The sequence below is a fragment of the Bidens hawaiensis genome, unplaced genomic scaffold, assembly GCF_021521415.1.
Source record: "Bidens hawaiensis isolate Kalapana, Puna unplaced genomic scaffold, B.hawaiensis_p1.1 tig00008539_1, whole genome shotgun sequence".
Lineage (NCBI taxonomy): Eukaryota > Viridiplantae > Streptophyta > Magnoliopsida > Asterales > Asteraceae > Bidens > Bidens hawaiensis.
The window spans coordinates 1,030,765-1,045,128 of NW_027491612.1; positions in this window are offsets into that span (position 1 = coordinate 1,030,765).

The window sequence follows — 14,364 nt, forward strand, 5'->3', positions numbered from 1 at the left end:
GAGCTTACTAAGGCGGAGGAAACAAAACAGGCTCTTGAAGCCCGCGTTGCTGCTCAAGAGGAAACTATCAGCACTCTTCTTGCTACTGCTGCTGAAGCAGACCGCCTATTTGAAGATTTGATCAAAGAGAACACCCGCTTTGTCGGTGAGCATGGCGCACTAAAGTTGAAAGCTAAGTAGGCTTCTTTTGACCGGGCTTGGCTAATGAAGGAAGGCCTTCCAAAGTTAAGAATTCCGTTTTAGTGGCGTCTTTGTGACGTATCTTAACTCGTTTCTGTTGCTGATATTGGTTATCTCCCATATTCACGGTGGATCGATTCTAGGAGACTACCTTGCTGATCTCCTTCGTGCTTCTAGTGACTCAGGATGCAGGGCAGGTTTCCAGGAGAAATAACCTTTGCTAGGGAGGGTCGTTCCTTAGAAGATTTTGAGATTCATAGAGTGGACGTGAATGGGAAATACGATGAACAGATGGACGCCTTTGACGACTTGCATTTTCCCATCCAAGACGCTGTCCAAGATTTTGCGGAAGCGGCGGATGGTGTTCAGCAACTTCGTAACCTTCTCTAAAAAGAAGAGTAGTTTCTTGTTGTATCTGTCTTCTTTCTTATTTCTGTAATCCTTTTTTTGACCGTATATATGACATGGGTTTACATTTTGTCTTATATGATTACAATATAAATGTGTGTTAACTAAACCCGCCATATATCCAAAATATAGGATTAGGATAAGTATTGGCACGCAGGCCTATCCGTATAGAAACTAAAAATAACCGAAAAATTTGAAATTGGACAATGTACATCAACTATTTTTGTATTACCGCTAATTTTTGAAGTAAAATACTTGGTACGCAGACCAAAATATATGGTACGCAGGCCGGTAAAGAGGCACGCAAGCCTAAAATGAAAATTACGAAATCTAAATGTAACACCTTCGAAGTTGAGCTGTGTTCCGGGTTCTGGGGATTGAAGTGCCATCTAATTTCTTTAGTTTGTAAGCACCTTTCCCCACTACTTCGTCAACTTCGTAAGGACCTTCCCATGTTGGAGCTAGCTTTCCCGGTAATTCGGCGTTTGATGCCTCATTATTCCGGAAAACGTAGTCTCCCTTGTGGTACTCACCCAACTTAACCCGTGCATCACAATATTTTTGGAGTTAACTATTATACTTGCTTTCGCGTATAGCTGCCAACTCTCTCTTTTCTTCCAAAAGGTCTAAGTTTAACCTGTGTTCTTCCTTATTATCAGTAATCAACAACATTCGTGCGGATGGGACACCGATTTCGGCGGGAATCATTGCTTCTGTACCGTATGTTAAGCTGAATGGGGTTTCCGACTTGCTGGTTTTCTTACTGGTTCTGTGCGCCCATAGGACGTGAGGCAATTCATCTACCCACCCCGTTCGCTTGGTTCCTAATCGCGCCTTGATGCCTTCTTTAATGCTTCGATTAGCTTGTTCCACTTGCCCATTGGCTTGCGGGTGAGCTACTGAGGTGAACACCTGATTGATGTGTAATTCCGACAACCATTCCTGAAGGCTTTTATCAGCAAACTGAGTACCGTTATCACTGACTAATATTTGGGGAAGACCAAAACGGCAAATGATGTGTTCCCAGAGGAACTTCTTGACGTTTTCTAGCGTGATTTGAGCCAATGGTTTAGCTTCAACCTATTTTGTAAAGTAATCTATCGCCACGAGCACGAATTTCACCCGCCCGGGTGCTTCCGGAAATGGTCCCATAATGTCAATGGCCCACTTTTGGAAAGGCCATGCTGAGGTTACAGGAACCAGGTTGTTTTGTGGCCACAGTGTTTGTGGGGCATGCCTTTGACAAGCATCACATTTTCAAATTTCCTTTACTGCATCCACATGCATGCCTGGCCAATAATATCCAGCGTTCATTATCTTAGCTACACCATACATGGGCCCGCGTGTAAACCACAAATGCCTTCGTGAATTTCTCGGATTACATAAGTGGAATCTTCCGCGTCTACACATCTAAGAAGTGGACCGAGGAATGATTTTCGGAACAATACCTCGTCATGCATTTGATAACATAATGCCTTATGACGGATCTTTCGTGCTTCTGCCTTATCTTCTTGCAAAGTACCAGAAGATACGTAGTTCACAAGAGGCATCATCCATGAACTTGTCTCTGTTTGGATGACTAAGACCTGGCGCTGGGGAACGGATGGAGCGTCTAAAACTTCGACTCTGACATCTCTCCCCATGTGTTCAAAAGTTGTAGATGCTAGCTTGCTCAGTGCATCCGCGGGTCGATTCTCACTTCTCTTTATGTGAATGATCTTACAAGAAGTGAACTGTTGCATGAGGTCTTTAGCTTGGGACAGATAGGAAGCCATTGTGTCATTATTTGCCTCATAAGTCCCTGAAACTTGACCTGCTATGAGCATGGAATCCACCCGGGCTTCTAAGAACCTGACACCCAATTTCTTCGCAATCCGCAGACCGGCCAGGAAAGCTTCGTACTCTGCCTCATTGTTAGTACTCTAGAAGTTTAGCTTGATGGCGTAAGTAAACTCTTGGCCGTCTGGGTTGATCTATTTTAGGCCTGCGCCTGATCCTTCCCCGCTTGACGCCCCGTCTGTGAACAAGGTCCATCTTTGACTTTCGTCAATTGGGATCGGGGGTTGCTGCTCATACAGGCATTCTTGGATTTTATCAGTTGGAACTTTCGTGACAAAATCTGCCAAAACCTGCCCCTTAATCGCGGGTCTGGGTTTATACTCAATCGAGTGTTCTCCCAGCTCAATCACCCACTTGGCCAATTTACCAGATAATTCGGGCTTTGCCAATACACTTTTTAATTTTTAATCAGTCAACACGTTGATGGGATGACCTTGGAAGTACCGCTTTAACATCCTTGCCGCATATACCAATGCCAATACAAGCTTTTCCAACATTGAGTATCTGGTTTCAGCATCCGCCAATGTTCTGCTGACATAATATATTGGTGTTTGTATGGTTTTTCTGTCAGTCAGGAGGACTACTCCTATCGCAATGTCAGATGCGGACAGGTACAGCGTGAGGGGTTCTCTTCCTGGGGTGTAGTAGTGTTGGAAGCTCCATAAGACACTTCTTTACCTCGAGGAAGGCTTGTTCCGCTTCTGGTGTCCACTTGAAATGTGCCTTTTTTAGGCAATTCCGTAACCTGGACACAAAAGGATAAGATTTAGCCGCATGATTTGCCAGAAACCTATTTAGGGCAACCAACCTCCCGTTCAATGTCTGCACCTCTTTTACTGATAATGGGGAAGGTATTCGGGCAATTTCCTAAACCTTTTCAGGATTCGCCTTAAACCCTTCTCCTGCCACGATTACACCGAGGAACTTCCCTTCGTCCATCCCTAAAGAACATTTTGAGGGATTCAAATTCATATTGATCTTTCGTAACATAGATAAGATGTCCTCGATGTCTCGTAACATTTGATCTTCCTCGACGTCCTCGATGTCTCGTAACATTTGATCTTCCTCAATGCTTTTGATGACCAGGTCATCCATATAAACTTCAAGGTTTTTCCCTATTTTATCACAGAACGTATTATCTATCAGACGTTGGTCCGTGGCGCCCGCGTTCTTGAGACCAAATGGCATCATTTTGTAACAAAAAGTGCCTTGGTCAGTTCGGAAAGCAGTTTTATCTTCGTCGCGAGCTGCCATACGTATCTGATGGTACCCTTTGTAAGCATCCAAGAAACACTTGAACTTGAAAGGTGCCACCACGTCGACTTTTAAGTCAATATCTGGTAGCGGATAGCTATATTTAAGGCAAGCTTTGTTTAAGTCTATAAAATCGATGCACATACGCCATGAGCCATTGCTTTTGGGAACCATTACTGGGTTGGCGACCCAGATTAGATATTATATCTCGCGGATGATCCCCGCCGCATGCAGAAAATCTTGAGCTTGCTTGTTCATGGCCTTTGTTTTCTTGGGACCCATTTTTCTTTTCTTTTGCACAATTAGTGTGTAGCCTGGGTTGCATAACCGATGTTCTGATATTTCTCACGAGACACCTGTCATGTCTGCGGGTGTCCAGGCGAAAATATCTATGTTTTTTGCCAGCAATTGCTTCAAGAAAACCCGAACTGTTTCTGAGATGGTTGCACCAATGGTAACAGTCTGTTCTGGATACTTTGGATTGATGGCATGTTTTTCTGGTTCTGTCCAGACTGTCTTCTTGGGGACCTTCGTGGGTTTGTTTACCCGGATAATAGCAATCCCAGTTCTTGTGAGTACCCCAACAGCGCCATGTGCCGTGGAAGGATTAGCATTAAAGTTGCCAATCGCTTCTCGGCCTAAGATGATGTCATGCTTAGATCTTGCGGGTAAGACGAGGAACTCAACATCTTCGGTCCACGTATGAATCCCTTCGCTGAGTGTAACCAGGAATGTGATGACCCCTTTGGGATGCATTACTTCGTACCCAAACCCGGAAACTGGAGCGTGCATAGGCTTCAACTTTGCTTTGTCTTCATCGTCCAACTGCTCAAAGCATTGTTCGTACATGATATTGGACGCACTCCCAGTGCCGAAGAAGACATATTGAGACCGACAGTGTCCGAACAGTGCCGTGACGATCAAAGGTTGCTTCATGCATGACCCTCCCTTTACTCTTGGAAAAATCACAGGTGCACTCTTCGATTCATCTTCATCCGCCTCTATCCGCTTGTATTTCTGCGTAGGTCCCCCTTGAATCATATGAACGTTCAAGTCCTTTATCTGTTTTCTTGGAGGACCTTTGTCTGCGGGAATTGTGTTCTTTCGCGGACCTTGTCGCAAACTTTTGAGCAAGTGTTCAAGCTTTCCTGATTTGATAGCGGATTCAATTTCATTCCTTAGGCTTACACATTCATTTGTGTCATGCCCAATGTCTTTATGGAACATGCAATGCTTGTTCGGGTTCAGGTTCACCCGCCTGGTCATTGGCTGAGGTTTCTTGAACTCGATATTTTTGGTGTTCAGAATTTCCAATGGAGTTTTCTTTGGGGGGGGGGGGGTCTGATGTTGTTGATCAAACTTACCCACCTTTCTATCTTTCTGTTTTTGCCCAATCAATGATCTGGCATCAAACTGCTTAGAAGAGCTTTCTGGGGGCTGAATTCAAGACCAAATTGACCCTTCTCCTCTTTTTTGGGCTGGGTATTCCTGGGCTCAGAATTCGTACCTTGTTTTTGACTTTTCTTGCCGCAGCAGTTTTTCTGTGGCTGCAAAGACTTTGGCCGCGGACATGATCACATCCCAAGTCTGGGGCATACCATCTCTCCCAGTCAAACAGCGAACCATCTCTGGACTCTTTGCGTTCACTATAAATACCCCCCTCAGCATATCTTCGCTGATTCCGCCAATATTCAAGCTTTCATTGTTGAATCTGGTGATGAAGCTCTCTAACGACTCGTTGTCCCGACGGACAACACTCAAAATTTCTGAGGGTTCGCGTGTATGTTTGCGCTGTTGGCTGAAGTGCTGTGAGAATTTAGTAACTAAATCATCCCAGCTCTTGATTTGGCCATCAGGAAACTTCTAAAACCATTCTCTGGCTGCCCCCGTTAATGTCAATGCGAACATGTGACACCAATAGGGCAGCGTCCAGCCACTTACTCCACCTACTGTTGTAAAGTGTAGCAAATGGTCACTCGGATCCCACATTCCATTGTATTTTCCCAAATTTCTTGGAATTTTAATGTTTGTCGGGAAGGGAGCTGTGGCTATCCGCGGAATAAACTTGGATTTTTCTACGAAAGCAGCGGGATGGTAAGGTTTGGTAAAATCTTCTTCGACATCAATGTAGTACTCAGTGTGCTTCGACAGTGCACGCGGGCGACTGGTGTCTTCCCTACCGTATCCGCGGCTATCTTCGCTTGCATAACCATCCTCATAAGTAACATCTCTCTGCCTTCGGGAAACAAGGCTATGCTCGTGTGTAGTCCTTTGAGAAGGAGCTCGCTGAGTATGGTAACTTCTGTCTTGACTTCTCGAGTGTGGGTGACCAACTGTCAGAGAAACATCTTCAAGGTCTGGATCCTGAGTACGCCGGACCACCGGTGGTGGCGACGAGGATGGTGAGTCGTAAGTCAGGGTTCTAGCTTGCAACTGACTAGTTTTCACCCATCTTTCATATTCTTCTTTTAGCCTTAGCTGCTCTTGTTGATACCACTCGTCCGGGGTAAGGGTAGCTTTTCCAGATAGGGATTGGTGACGAACTCTTGTTTAGTCACCGTCGAATCTAGGAAAATCTCCAGTTCTGTTTTCCAGAACCGGAGTACGAGTAGTGCGACGAGGTTCAACATCAGGAAATCTCAGAAACTCTCCAGCCCAGTCTTGCAAGGCCGAAGTTCGTATGTTCCGTCGGGGTGTTATTTCTTCAAACCTTGGGAACTCTCCGGCCCTGTCTTCCAAGGCCGGAGGTGGATTGTTCCGTCGAGGTGCTACCGATGTTTGCTCTTCGAGAGGGATGCCAGACCTTTGCTGGAGCACTTGCAGGTGGTTCTTTGCTCTGAATCATTTTCAGATCACGGAAAAATCGTTTAAACGACCGTACTTCTAGCTAAAAACGGATGGCGCCAATGAAGAAACAAAGTCCGAACTGGATAGTCCGAACTCTAGTTTTCCCAAAGTGAGTCTATTGAATACTAATGACGTCAGATCCAAGCTGCTTGCCTGCAAAACAAATCACTGGGAATGTCGGTACTGGAAGGACAAGATGGGAGTTCTTCCCATAACCACCCTCCGGCGTGAGAATAAGTACTGTCCTGATCGGAATAATCGAAGAGAGTGCGAGTATCTGGCGGAAGGCTTGAGAGTGTCCATAACTGTAAGTGGTGTACTTGGTATTTATAGCCAAAGGTGGGGGAAGGTAATTGGTGGAGTTGTCACTATCGTAATATTCCCTTTCTACCTGAAAGGACACGTGTTGATCTTTTACTGGTCGTGACAGCCTGGCCGTGGCCATTAGTGCGAGACGTGGGGTGGCAACTACGTGCCTAGGTGTCACCTTTCCATTGGTCGATGTCGCTATCAGGGAATATTTGGGAAATCTTCTAGAAGTAGTTTGTTACAACTGCTCTTTCATATCACGTGGGGATCACATGTGTGATGAATCCCTTGTATTGCTTGCAGGTTCATCCCGCGGATGTTCATTGGTAATCCGCGGTTTACGATGGGTGCCCGCAAAGCATGTTTCCAGAACTATGGATTCTTAGCTGGTCTTGTGGTGACTGCAAGTGTTTGTCCATGCGTTCCTCTTGCGGATGTTTATTGACGATCCGCTGGTTGGGTGAGGGTCTGCGGATTGAATCAGGGATCCACGGGTAACTTTACTACCCTACCTCTATAGTAACCAGCTTAATCTTATTCTAAGGTTCACGTATACAGACATGGGCAAATGGTTTATAAACTAAATATATGAAAATTGTTTGAAATAATTATAAGTATATATGTTTATGGAGATCTAAGTCGAGCTGACTTGTTAAAGCTCAAAACAATTAAATTTACAGAGAATGGGAAAAAAAAATAAATAAAGGTCAATAAAATCTGAAACCCAATTTTGTAAACGTAAACAGCAAACTAGTTTTCAAATAACTACACATTTAATATTTTAATTATATTTTTACAAAATCAAAATAATATGGACGTTAAAATATATCAAGAAAACATATCAACGCTTGGTGCATAAATGCTTATATATTAATCAAAGAAAACGAATTTATGCTTGAACAAAATTAGGAATTTAAATACGTAAAAGCGTCCATAAGCTTATGAGCAACATGACTACAATGTAGGGGGGTTAAGAGAGAGTAGTGTTTATCACTTGTATGTGTAAGACAACTAATCAACAAACAAGGTACGGATTCTTACCCTTCTTCTTTGTTATCTGTTTCGATTATGATAAATCATGTTGACTAAACTTGGAACTCTTAACGTCTTTGGCTTTCCTTTCGTTTCTTGTTTTTACGATTATTTTGTTTTTCACTGCAACAAGACCTTTGAAACCATTATGTTCCAGGGAAGTAATATGAACTTCGAACATCATGAGAAACGGAACTTGATAACATGTCCGAGTGTGGTGGATACGTTGCGGTACTTCCTATATATAAGCACTCGGCTATTTTATCAAAGTACCGTTGAACAAGATGTGCGGGCTTCATGTTACGCTCAGTTTAACGATATGTTATACTTTGGTCAGTAATATGCTAATTTGTCGTCACGTTTTAATAAAAACAAGCATGTGGTAGATTTAAATTTATTTTACTCATTACTGCATGTTCCGATACCGAATTTTTAAATGCTTCAAAATATATATTTTTATGCTCTGTTACCCTGAGTGCTACGCTTCTCGTGGAGTGTCCCACGAGCATGTTGTTGTGGCACCGACAACATGTGCTCCTTCCGTGACGGAGAGATTAGTTCACGGTGTCCCTAGGTACAGGTGTGGTACAAAGCTACTAGGAGGCGTATGGATTGATCCTAGCTTTGTTTTAGTTTATGTTTCTATTTATGGGAATGGATGTAGGTGTGCCAACTTGCCCCATTCTATGTGATTGGTATATAGGAATGACCCCCTGTATATCGTCACGTCTGTTTACTGTTATTGTTCGGCTCATGGGTACCTCCGTATGATATGAACTGTGTTACTGTTTCAAATACATATTACTGTTATTATGAAGTGTTAGTTACTATTATGAATCAACTGTTACTGTTCTGAATTATCTGTTACTATTCTGACTCACAAGTTATTGTTTTGACTTACTGTTTACACAAACTCTTTTATTAACTATGCCTCATTTATCGAAGCTGTTTTACTGTTACCGAAAATTGTTTGCTATCGCCATAACTATTTTTTTTAAACTTACTATTACCACATTTTTTTTACCGAAAATGTTTTAATACTCGATCCTATTGTTCCGTACTGGGCATTCGGCTCATTCCGTAAATTTTTCCCCTCTCAGGTTCACAAGTTACTTTGGGCAGGATGAAGAGAGTGAATTAAAGTTTTAGGATGCTTATGAAGATTGCTAACTAGTGGAAGTATGTCTTCTGCCTCTGCATACCTCCGTTATTGTGACACGTCAACCTATAATCGTGTTGGGGTGTTACAGTTATTGTATTAGAGCAAAGGCTCTTTCCTGTAGGAAACTTAAACATAGAAATTAGGCTTGTGAGGAATGGATAGATTAGGCATTAGGTACGTCAGGATTTTGATAATCAGGATTTAGGTAACCGTCTTTTCTTATTCATCTCCGTTATTCTAAACCATGTGTCCATACCTATAGACGTCTACTTTCTGTCAATTCAGTAACAACCACCGTTGCAATTTTACCAACCACATTCCCGTAGGTGAATATCTGACGACCTCTGAGTCTGCAAACCGTGTTTGTGTGGTAATAGAGAACAACTTTTAAGGTTTTAACTAAACTGTCTTGATAGTGAAAGTAGTTAATGATATGATGAAACATTTCACTGAGAGAGTTTAATTTAAAAACACACTCTACAAAGGTCAACACGTTTGAAACATTTGATTACGGCTTCTACAAAGGTCAAACGTTTGAAACATTTTAACAAGTCAAATAGCGTTAATTAGGTATCCATTCTGCAAAAGAACTTACACTATACACACACACACACATGTTAAACATATTAAAATGATTATGTTAACATATATACGTAAATATAATACAAATAATGCAAACATATTAATTAATTAATTAGTTAATATCGATAAAATAAGAAGTATGGATAAAAAATTTAAAAATGGAAATGAGTTGGAGGCATTGGTTAATCGACAAAATATTGCGGGTCAAAGACTTTTAAACCATCTTTCCTTTTTCTTATGTGCAACTAAAATGGTGCATAATGACCATTCTTACACACCCCTAATTTTTCAGTATTTCTTCTAACGCACCAATGCTTATCAAGTACCCATTTTTTTTTATTTTTTAATGGTTTCATATAATATTTTTATTCAGTTTGTCATCTTTAAATGAATAGAACCACCGATTGTAAAAACCACACCTCATCCTGTGACTTGGAATTTGATTTGTATCATCTCTGGTGACTTAATATATTTTCGACAATTATCTTACCAATTACCGTACGTGAATGGATATAATCACCGTAAAGGAAATCAATACCTAACGAACCAATCCCAAACATTTATCGTTAGAAAACACACTACCCTCGTTCCATTTGTTTTTCCGGTGACACCACTATGGCACCGCCACCCTTTCGGCAATCACCATCTTACGCCGCCACCATGATACACACAACGTTTTTTTTTATATAATAATGAGTAAATCTCTTATTTGATTGATTCATTAAAAGTTCGTTATACCAATAAAGATGTTAAAATGTTTTCGTCACCTACTGTTATAGATACGGATACTGATATTGTTACCTTTTACTGATGCGGCTTTTTATTTTCACTTACAGATATTGATACTGCTTTTAGACACGATACATATTTTGATTAACATTTTAACCACAATCGTGTTACCACCGTTTATGTAGCTATTTATTACCATAAGTCGTTCAACAATCATTTAACTATAACTATTTTACTACTATTTAAACATAGATCTTTTACTACATTTTTAACAACAATTATTTTACTATCGTAATTGTTTTGTCTAATCCTATAGTTTTGATATCCGTTACAAATATTGTTTTGAAATACCGTAAACCAATCATATTTTGGTGCACCCCATATCACAATTTTTTTTACTTCGTACACCTTGACTGTTTTATGTCGTGTGCCAAAATGCTTTCATAAAACAAGTTTAATGTGAGATGTCTAACAATTACTTATTCGAATACATACCTTTGATAAGTCTTCCTTCACCATCATAACCGACTAAGGTGTTTCTAAATCTCGTATATTTACGCTTTGATAATGACGTAGTAATACATATAGTAATAATATTATTATAACGGTACTATTTCGTAATAATGACATTATTAACTAGCTAGTTTTAAGTTTATATGTATATATACATATACATGTTAAAAGATTACTCAAGTTATTAAATGTTCGTTGATGTGCTTGAAGTAGTTTAATAATTATTAACTAATTTAACTAAAAATAAACACTAGGTAATACTCTAGACTCTCTAAAACTCGACTAAACTACTAATCGGCAAGTGAAATGGTCGACTCTAGTAAAGCTAAGTAAGTCCGGATATCGAACCCACGAGACTCTCTAAATTACGTTTTTTGGGATGATCACTGGATCATCAAGATTTTACTTCACTGTAATTGATGTAAGTGAGTGTAATGATTGCAGAAAACTACGGGTTTATGCTTAAAAGATTTTATTTGTTTAAATATCCGAAGATACCCAAATGAACAACCATAAAATGACCCGTGGTCTTCGAACCCGAGGCAACCCATCAATATAGGATTTAAGGCTATAAAACCATACACCTATGAAGTGTTAAACACTAAAACTGGAAGTGCAAGTTTTAAAGTTTTACCGGCTACACGGCATACTTTAACGTTTAAACCTACCCAAGCATTGTATGATAGCGTATTCAGATTTCTATAAAATTCATAATTTTCTACAATCGAACTAAAAATGAGGCTTGAGTATGGCTCGACCTTTCATCTTGTATTTTATACAGATTTAACATGTTTCCCACTAAAGATCATATTTTATCGTTTATAACCAACTATCAAACTGCCCAATTTGGAAAATGAAATCTTGGAATTAAAGAGTAAACTTAGAAAATTTCGTGATTCCTCTCTTCTATTAAACGAGATTATCAAAGTCAATAATAATCACAAAAAAATGGTAAAGCAGGATTGGGTTATTCTGAGATTCCCTCTCCTTTTAAAGGAGATTACAGCAGCATTCCTGTGGTAGAGCAATCTATAAGTCCAGAAGTGCCTGTTGTTGATTCTGAAAATGTTGAAACAGCTAAAACAACTCAAGAACCGATTCATATTAAGAGTAATCAGTTTTTACTGAAAATGAATTGGACGGTTCAATTGAGGAATTGACTGAACCTGATGTGATTGTCAAAAATGATAACATACCTTCTGACAATCACATTCTATGTGAACCCGAGGTGTTTGAACGAGCTGATATGGTTCAAAACCTTCGGGTGATTCATTGAAAACTCCTAAGGTATCTTCTAAAATATCGAAATCAGACAAGCCTTCAGTGTCTGATGAGGAGTTGATAAGGTTCATCAATCCTCAACCTAAATCTTCAAATGGGAAGGTTTTTAAGTTAAAAGGATTGTCTAAAGTATTTTCGGATAAGGAAGTTCCGTAAAAATCTTCTGAAACCCGAAATGATTGAAAGTATCTTTCAAGATGATACTTCAGAAGTTACTGAACTTGAACAAAAATTTAACAAATCAAAATCAAAGAATGTTCAAGTGAATCCTACTATCAAATTGTTTAACCCAATAAAATTTGTGAAATCTTCAGGAATGGAGGATTCATCGAATTTCACCAAACTTGAATTTTATAAAAATAAAAAGGGATTAAAACATTTAGTTTCAAAGACAGTAACTTTTGAAAAACCTAATGTTGATATTCCTCAACCTTTGCATAAAAACAAGACAAGCGTTTCACCACAAAAATCCTTAGACACTCGTTTGTGTTTTAAATGTGGTGAACCTGGTCATGTCTCGAAGAAATGCAAAGCTAAGATTGAAGATATCAAGTCATCATCAAATCAAAAGACTTCAGTGAATCATAAATTGAAAGAAAATAAAGTGGATGAATCTTTTATAATGTATTCAAATGTCAAACCGAGGAAAGTGGTTCGGGTTGAAACACCTAATGTAATTAACAAATCTGTTGATCGTGCTCAACCGATTTGTAAAAACACTGATTCAAGAATAATTCGTGATGGCTACCTGAAAAAGAAAAACAAGAAACCCATCATTATTCCAAGTCCCAAACAAAGGTGTTAACTTAAAATTTATCTCTGAAAATCTCAAAAGGAGAGCCCAAGACTGAGGCTTGGGCTGCCTTTTTGAACTAATCATTTTACGTTTTGTGCAGAGTTTATCCAGGTCTATATTAAGTCACAAATGGATATTGGACAGCGGATGTTCTTGGCATATCACCGGCAACCTTGATCCTCTTAACAACGCTAGAGAAATTCGGGGAGGTTATGTGGCGTTTGCTGGTAATAACTGTGGGATGATTACTAAAGAAGGAGAAGTCTGAAACGGGACAGTTACGTTTGAGAAAGTTAATTATTGTGAAAAGGTTGATCATAATCTGCTGAGTGTCTCGCAGATATGTGATAAGAAGTACACCACGATTTTCACAGACAAGGAATGTGTTATCCTTCAACCGGGATACACGATTCCTAAAGAAATGGTTGTCATGCGATCACCTCGATCAAATGATGTTTATGTCCTCGACAAGAGCGTTAATGTAAATGTTTCACCTTCAGAAACGTGTTTTGTTTCCAAAGCTACGGAGAGAGACTCGACTCTATGGCATTGACGCATGGGACACATTCACACACGCAAGATGAATTATCTTATTTCAAACGATTTGGTGGATGGTGTGACCCTTAAGCACTTCAAGTTAAATGATCATTGCGTTGAATGCAAGAAGGGAAACAGAAAAAGAAGTCACACCCATGCAAATTGATTAACTCGATTGTCACGCCACTAGAACGACTTCATATGGATTTATTTGGTCCAGTGAATCGTGCCAGTATTGCGGGTGATTTGTACTGCTTGGTCGTCACCGATGACTTCTCAAGATATTCATGGGTTCGAAAGATTATACACCAATTTTAATTCAGAACCTTATTACAAAGATCAAATCACTTTACAAATTGAAAGTGAGACGTATTCGGAGTGATAATGGGACGGAATTTAAAAACAATGTTATGGATTTCTTTTGTATTCAAAAGGGAATACATCGGGAATTTAGTGCACTGTATGTTCCTCAATAGAACGGTGTGTCTGAATAGAAGAATCAAACGTTGATTGAAGCTACTAGAACAATGCTTGCTGATTCTAAGCTTCCCGTTCAATTATGGAACGAAGCTATGAATACGGCATGTTATACATTGAATCGCGTCCTAACGGTAAAGAAGTTGCAGAAAACAAGTTATGAACTTCTGAATAACCGTAAATTTAAAGTATTTGAAACCTTTCGGGTGTCCTTATACTGTATTGAAGAGAGATGCTGGAAAGTTTGATGAAAAGACATTTGAGGGTTACTTTTTGGGCTACAATTCTCCTAAGAAGCGTATCTTCAATCTCTCTTCGGGTTGTGTAGAAGAATGGTATCACGTAGATTGTCAAAGCTACACTACACCTCCTGCTAGTACAAGTCCCGATTGGATGTTCGACTACGATGGGTTATTTA